Consider the following 8,498-nt stretch of genomic DNA (forward strand, 5'->3'; position numbering starts at 1 on the left):
CCGGTTCTGGCTCCTTGGCATCAGAGCCAGACCGAGGCTCCTGCGGTGGACAATTGGTTTCGGCACGCTGAGGAAACCTGGGAGGCAGCCCACGTCCACCTTCAGCGCGCCAGAAAATTGGCGCAGACCGTCGCCGCAGTGAGGCCCCGGTGTTCGCACCAGGGGACAGGGTCTGGCTCTCGACCCGAAACCTGCCCCTCCGCCTGCTCTGCCGGAAGCTGGGTTCGCAGTTTGTGGGGCCGTTTAAAGTCCTGAGGAGAGTGAACGAGGTATGTTATAGGTTACAACTGCCCACTAATTACCGTATTAACCCCTCGTTCCATGTGTCTCTCCTCAGGCCGGTGGTGGCTGGCCCGCTCCAGGAGGCTGAAGTGCGTGAAGTTCCTCCGCCTCCTCTTGACATCGAGGGGGTCCAGGCGTACTCTGTTCGATCCATTTTGGATTCGAGACGTCGGGCGAGGGGCCTTCAGTACCTCGTGGACTGGGAGGGGTACGGGCCGGAGGAGAGATGCTGGGTTCCGGTGGAGGACGTTTTAGATCCTTCCATGTTAAAAGAATTCCACCGCCTCCATCCGGATCGCCCTGCACCTCGCCCTCCGGGTCGTCCCCGAGGCCGGTGTCGACGCGCTGCTGGAGCCGCGCGTCAGGGGGGGGGTACTGTCACGACTTCTGCCGAAGTCGTTGCCTCTCCTTGTTCGGGCGGTGTTCGGCGGTCAACGTCACCGGTCTTCTAGCCATCATCGATCCATTTTTCATTTTCCATTGGTTTTGTCTTGTCTTCCCACACACCTGTTTTCAATCCCATCCATTACCTCTTGTGTATTTAACCCTCTGTTTCCCCTCATGTCTTTGTCAGAGATTGTTTCTTGTTAGTATTGTTTTTATGTGTATAGGTGCGCGACGGGTCTTCGTACCCATATTTGTTTGTTCGTTTCTTATTAGTGTTATGGAGCATGTATTTGGACTTTCATTAAAAGACTCCATTTTACACTCCGTTTGACTCTCCTGCGCCTGACTTCCCTGCCACCTATACACACGACTCTGACAGCCAGACGTGATTAATCAACAAACTGGGCTGCAGATACACTTCTTGTGATTGCTATGTTTAATTGAGTATGCTGTTATAGATAATCTAAAACAGTACCATTTAAAATGGCTTCAGTCACAAAAGGTTCCTACGAATATAACTTCACTCACTGTCTGTAATATTTTGAAAAGCATTTTCATTAGGCTTTCAGTTATTGCTATATTATTACATGACTATATTAATATTACATGTATTACTACTTTACTTTTTATGATGCGCTACTAATTCACATTTCTCATAACAATCAAGGACATTTGTTTTCGTAACTTACTTGACATGATATTGGGTGTGACCTGGATGAAATACTGTGACTGACTGTTAACCCAGTATCTTGAGTTGACTCCCATAAAAATGATCGCAATAATTCCATACTGCACAGTGGTTGCTAATGATATGAAGATATTATTAGTGACCTGTGCAGTATTGAATTATTGTTCTTTTGTTGCTCATCTTCTCTGGCGTGCACTATAACTCGATGATCACCTCAATAGAATACCTACTTTGAGTTTCCAATGGATCACTCATGTAATTTGAAACACTCCTGATATAGTTGAACATTCTAGCTATTCTGCATTATTGGCCAATTTGCCAGATAGGATTACATGCCGGGAAGTAAAGCCCATTGCTGGTCATAGTCACACAGGTATTGAAAATTGCATTAAGATGACTGAGGTGCCAAGAAAACATCTCATTGGCTGACTAACGTCTACTGTAGTTTCAGCTCCAGCTGCATTACCTTATAACTCATACATTGTTTCCGTTTTCTAATCTTAAAACCCTCCCTTAGTCCTTTTGATTCAGGCACTTTTTTCTATATTACGCTAATGATGTTTGAAGTCAGCATTAGGATGTTGGATGCACTTATGCTTTGTCTGCCGTCCAGGAAACGGCTAAATCCGATGTCAGATTTGGGTATTTTAAGTATTTCCATATTAGGCTGCCCCTCATTATGAAGAGAACCATTGCCATCCCGCCCCATTGCCATCCTGCCCCACCATTTCCTCACCCTCCTTGTAATTTCCTGCTAAACGCCTAGACTGAAAAAGAAATGCTGTCCTTCGCCATTAGCAGTGCAGATGGGTTTGATCACACTACCACAAAATAGCAATTCACTATATATACAGTGAACAAAAATATAAATGCAACATGCAACAATTTATAAGATTTTACTGAGTTACAGTTCATATAAGGAAATCAGTCAATTGAAATAAATTGATTAGGCCCTAATCTATGGATTTCACATGACTGGGAACACAGATATGCATCTGTTGGTCACAGATACCTTAAAAAAAATGGCCCTACAATGGGCCTCAGGATCTCGTCATGGTATCTCTGTGCATTCAAATTGCCGTCGATAAAATGCAATTGGGTTCGTTGTCCGTTGCTTATTCCTGCCCATACCATAATCCCACCGCCACCATGGGGCACTCTGTTCACAACATTGACATCAGCAAACCGCTCGCTCACATGACACTGATGTTCTGCTAAATTCTCTAAAACGTTGGAGGTGGCTTATGGTAGAGAAATTAACATTAAATTCACTTGCAACAACTCTCAACAACATTCCTGCAGTCAGCATGCCAATTGCACGCTCCCTCAACTTGAGACATCTGTGGCATTGTGTTGTGTGACAACTGCACATTTTAGAGTTGCCTTTTATTGTCGCCAGCACAAGGTGCACCTGTGTAATTATAATGCTGTTTAATCAGCTCCTTGATATGCCACACCCATCAGGTGGATGGATTATCTTGGCAAAGGAGAAATGCTCACTAACAGGGATGTAAAGAAATTTGTGAACAACATTTTGAGAGAAATAAGCTTATTGTGCTTATGGTACATTTCTGGGATTTATTTTTTCAGCTCATAAAACATGGGACCAACACCTAATATGTTGCGTTTATATTTTTGTTCAGTGTATTTATGTTATAACTATGAAACAGTACAGGACTGGATTGCTTTCCTTTATTTCTATATTTCTGTACTTAGACTGGCAGTCATTTTAAGTTATAGTATTGAAGCATGGAAAAGGATCAAGGCCACCTATCACAACATGCTGACCTTGGCTTAGACATTACGAGAATATTGTAGACCAGTTACAAAAGTTGACCTTTCTCCTGTTCTTAGACTGTGTGTTGCCTGGTATCCAAATCTATATTCATAAAAATGTGACTATATTTACTTTAGACTGACACCCCGAAAATAATTAACAGTCCAAGACTAGAGGCAACTCAATAGGTCCTTTGAAGATCATATCAGAATCTAAAAGGCCTTTCCCCTTTTGTTTGGCCCGCTTTGATTCCTTGTTAAGACCAGAATAGAACTTCAGAAAATAATCAGCTGTTTCAATAGGATATAAGAAAAAAATGGGCTATCTTTGACATCTCTTAAAAGGTTGCCAGCAGAGCATCACAGACTCCCAAGTTGCACAGAAATATTTAAAAAATCCTTTGAGGAGATGTTGATTTTATCATGCTCATTTTGTGTACCCGTCTGAATATTTATGTTGGAATGCCAGAGAAAACAGTGGTGCCTCTTAAGTAGGACAAATCACGCCTTGGTCAGTGAGAAACAAATTCTAAATCCTTTAAAGCCATGTTTGAAAATAGCCTATAGGCCTATACTAGAAGTACATCTCATGATCTCTTATTTGTTATAATAACGATCATTTTATTACTAATGGTGAGAAGGTCAGTTATGGTTGGTTTTTTAAGATCTGTATTAAAAACATGTTTCTATTAAGTATGCTGTAGGTCAATGGCAGTCAGTGCCGTTTAAGATGAGGGAGGACAATTTGTTTTTCAGGAGCATGGCCTTATTTCTATTACAGTATATTGGATGACTCATTCGTATTCCATTCACCCATACAACCTAGCCTATGAATTAAAGTTTACAAGGTAGGTGCACACAGATCGAGAGACACATTTGAGGTGACAGACAGTGACATTCAATACCGCCTAGCAACACTCTTGCCTGTATCTAGCTGATATAGGGTGTAATCATTATTCCAACAGTTGCAAACGAGAGTTTCTATTGGACAAATTCAGGTATGTTTATCCCCATTTTGTTCCGTTTGCTTCCATTTAAGAAACGTTTTTCAACAGAATTGGCAGAATGAATACACCCCTGATGACGAGTAAACGGTTCACTTTCATAGCAGCCACGTTGTATTCCTTCTCACATCTATGCGCTCTCCTCTCACCTCTTCCCTTCGCATGTGGACTTCAATGCACAACACTTCAGCTCTATGTGACCCGCCAAACCGCTACACACAGCCTACATCGTTGTCACCATATTAGCTAAAATAACGTCATAGTCAGCATAGCTAATAGAGCTAACGCGTTAGTACGTCCGCTACAATCATGCAGTAACGTTACAGTGTACAGTCAGTTAGCAGTTACACCGGCGGGTCCCGGTGGCAAAAAATGTGTAATACCAAAAGCTTACCTTGACTTGGAAGAGTTCCAGTGTCGTGTTGGAAAGTCATAGCCAGCTAGCTAACATAGCATCCCTCTGTTTGAGCAGAATGTTTCAGTAGACTGTACTAACTAGCTGCATTTGCTAGCTAAGTAAGTGAAACTGAAAGTGAAAAATGATAATCTCTCTATTTCTCTCTTGCTTCTTCATTTTGGAATAAATTAATTTGTTCAAAACTGGTGAACTATTGTCTTTCTTTTTGAGTCAACCACTCACCACATGTTATAGACTGCAGTGCTAGCTAGCTGTAGCTTATGCTTTCATTACTAGATTCATTCTCTAAACCTTTGATTGGTCGGACAACATGTCAGTTCATGCTGCAAGAGCTCTAGTAGGCTGGAGGATGTCCTCCCAAAGTTGTCATAATTACTGTGCAAGTCTATAGAAGGGGGTGAGAACCATGAGCCTCCTAAGTTTTGTGTTGAAGTCACTGTACCTAGAGGAGGACGGAAGCTAGCTGTCCTCCGGCTACACCATGGTGCTACCCTCCAGAGTGCTGCTGAGGCTACTGCAGACCTTTGCAAAATAGTGTTTTAATCAATGATTTAGTGACGTTATTATATTTAGTATAATTTTATCTAAAAATTATAATTTTTTAAATGTTTTACCATTTACATTTTATGAAATGTCCTCCTCTGAGGAGTCTCCACTGCTGTAGGTGTAGGTCACACTACCACACAGAAGGAAAAAAAATATCATACTTTATCAAATTCGGGACACACTGTCACGGCAGCCTTCCCTCTCTTCACTAAAAGAGGGGGTGAAACAGGGATCGGACCAACACGCAGCGTAGCCAGTGCTCAACATGTTTAATTAAACAAAAAACAGTGAACACTTACAACGAACAAAAAATAACAAAGTGTGGCAAACCAAAACAGTCCTATCTGGTGCAGAACACAAACACAGAGACAGGAAACAACCACCCACAATCCCCAACACAAAACAAGCCACCTATATATGATTCTCAATCAGGGACAACGATTGACAGCTGTCTCTGATTGAGAACCATATTAGGCTGGACACAGAAACAGACAAACTAGACACACAACATAGAATTCCCACCCAGCTCACGTCCTGACCAACACTAAACAAGCAAAACACATAAGAACTATGGTCAGGACGTGACACACACCTTTAACAGTTACTGATAAAACATAGCCAAAAGGCGTAGTCTATTTCAAACTCTAAAATTAGTCCAGAGCTAACAAATTCAAAATAATCTGTAGTTGACAAGCAGGCATATATATGGGTCCAACATATCAGACAACCTGGCTTTTAAGTAAGCTCTGTGCATTAGGCTATACTGTTGCTGCCAACATGTGTTCATATGGCTTCAAAGTCTCATAAAATGTTTCCACTGTTGCCTCGGGTTGTGAGCAGTAGCCTAGCTTAGTCTACTTCTGGAACGAATTTAGTGGGAGAATGACTAGTACTAGCCTATTGCCAATTACATATCTGGAGATCTCCATTAGCCAAGTATGGCACAATACCCTTGCCTAAATGAGAGTGCCACAGTGTCATGGTCTATGTTATAGAATGTGTTTAGGTCTCGTTACTGCAAGGCAATATACATTTCATTGATCTTCGAGTTTATTTAACTTTCCATGCTATGAAAGCATAATTTGGAGATCAGTAATTTTATGTTTTTTGCGTTTTGGTGACTGGTTGAAATGACCGTCTACATAAAATCCAGGTGGAACATGTGTCATTAAATTCAGGCATATTCTTGATTTAATATCCAACAGCAATATTAAGTTAGGGGCCTACTCAGCTCAATCAAATATTCATTAATAAAACATGAAACCCTCACTCACCTACCTATCCTCTGAGCGCAGCAACGCCCCTTTACGCAAGTGCAATAGGCCTACAACTGAACCGCGTTGAGCTTGCTGTGTTGTTTATTGTCGACATATCGGCATATGTGGGCCGCGCAAAAGGCGAGAGGCTACAGCGTGTTTCTCTCACCGGTGTCTCCTTTCAGTGACACTTCTTCACTAGGGGGTTCGTCATTTATAGTCGAAGCTTGGAGCACAGCTGGTACCCCAGGGTGTGTAATGTCACATAGGAGTTTCGATTATTTAAAGAATATTTTTCCAGACACAGAAAAAACAAGCACATCATCTCATTGTCCCCTGCCTAACTTTGGACGCTCAGTAGCGGGCTCTCTCTGGTCAGTGTCGCTTGCACTCGGGGGCTGGCTGCTTGTTTTGGATATGGGTGAAATCTGCTCAAGGTGCGGGCAATGACACATATAACAGGATGATGGACAAGGACGCTTTAAAAGGAATCTTCACTCTGTCATTTGCATGGTGTTTTCTGGTTTCAGTTTCTGGAGAGGTATGTGTCTATCTTTCATCGTCACTGTGCGTTTTCTGTTTGCGATGGGATATGAATTGACAACAGAAAGGTAAACAGGTGACCATAGATAACCAAATTCTTTACGATTTACATTCATTGGGAATATGTAGGTAGGCTATAGACTGCGCGTAGTCTATTGGCTATATACTTCGCGTAGCCTGTTGGCTATGTAACATAAACCTATGTGTAATTGCAAAAGGTATGCTGTGCGTGGCACCTTCTTGTGTGCCAGTAAACCCGAATTCTGAGGTTAAACCATCCAAATTGGGCCACACATATTCACCTGAATATTCACTTGAATGTATCATATTAGGCCTGCTCTACTGCTGCAGTACATCATTACTGAGCTTTCGCTTTTATTTTTCTTCCAATTATTTTATAGTGCCCTATGTAGGCTACATTTTTTATTTCACTAAGGACTTTGCTCCCAAGAAAACTTAAGAACGAGCAATAGCCTATAGCCTACCCTTATCAGTTTGTTTTATTGCCGGTGAAGGAAATAATTGGGACAGACTATCACCCTATCCTCAGCAATCAAACTTGGCTTGCTGTTGTCATAAGGTCATCCTAAAATACTGTAAATACAGTATCACTTCAGATAAAACATTTCAGATAAATAAATGCTGAGCTTTCCTAAATGCATTTCTGAAGGCTGACTGTGTGTCCTAAAGCCTGCACAGCAAGCGCGCCCATCAGTTGGTAAATACAACGATACTCTAGTATAAATTCGGTTGAATAGGAACCAATTATTTTTATTCTCCGCCAGCGAATTCATTAGATGGCGAGAAATAGTTTTGTCAAACCGCGCCATCCCTTGCGCAGGTCGTGCGTCAGAGTTCTCATCATGCGTTTTACAGTAGTTAAAGCCACGCACACTGATGTGTGCAATAGTGAACAACCAATAAAAATGTAAACACTGGGGCAAATGCATTCAATGATATGTTCAAACTTCCTTGCAAATAGCAATTGATTCATATAGCCAATGATATTCCTTGAGAGCAACATTTTTGTAAAACATGGTTCGAGGCTGTAGGCTACATCATTTTAAAGTGACAACAAAAGCACAAACAAAATGACTAAAGGCAACGGTTGTAGGTTACTTGCTTGCACTTTATAACTTTCAATGTTAAACGCTATAAATGCTTATGAACTGTAATGTTTATGAAATGCTTATGCATGTTTACAAATAATGAAATACTAATTTATGAATAATGTGTATAAGCTACTATTTATAAATAGTTTATTCATTCTCATTCATGTTATTATAAAGTGTTACCCATTGACAACAGTGAATTCATTTTTAAATAGGCTAAGGAACTACTCCTGTCCTTTTCCCCAAAGAATCCTTCTATGGAGAACTCCAGCTGCCCCTGTCTCCATTAGATTGACAGATGCAATTATTAGAGTTCAACTGATTACGGTGCAGCTGTTTCCCATGCGTGACGGTATTGATTTTAGTGGCCTGGGTGGGGATAGTGGTGCCACAAAGTAGAACCCTTTAACTTAACCCTTCAATAATTTAATTGCTTTCTGCATAGACATTCTAAGCGATGCCACCTGCTCCCGGCCTCAGTGGGAA

This window comes from Salvelinus namaycush, chromosome 4 (genome assembly GCF_016432855.1).
Source record: "Salvelinus namaycush isolate Seneca chromosome 4, SaNama_1.0, whole genome shotgun sequence".
NCBI classification, from domain to species: Eukaryota; Metazoa; Chordata; class Actinopteri; order Salmoniformes; family Salmonidae; genus Salvelinus; species Salvelinus namaycush.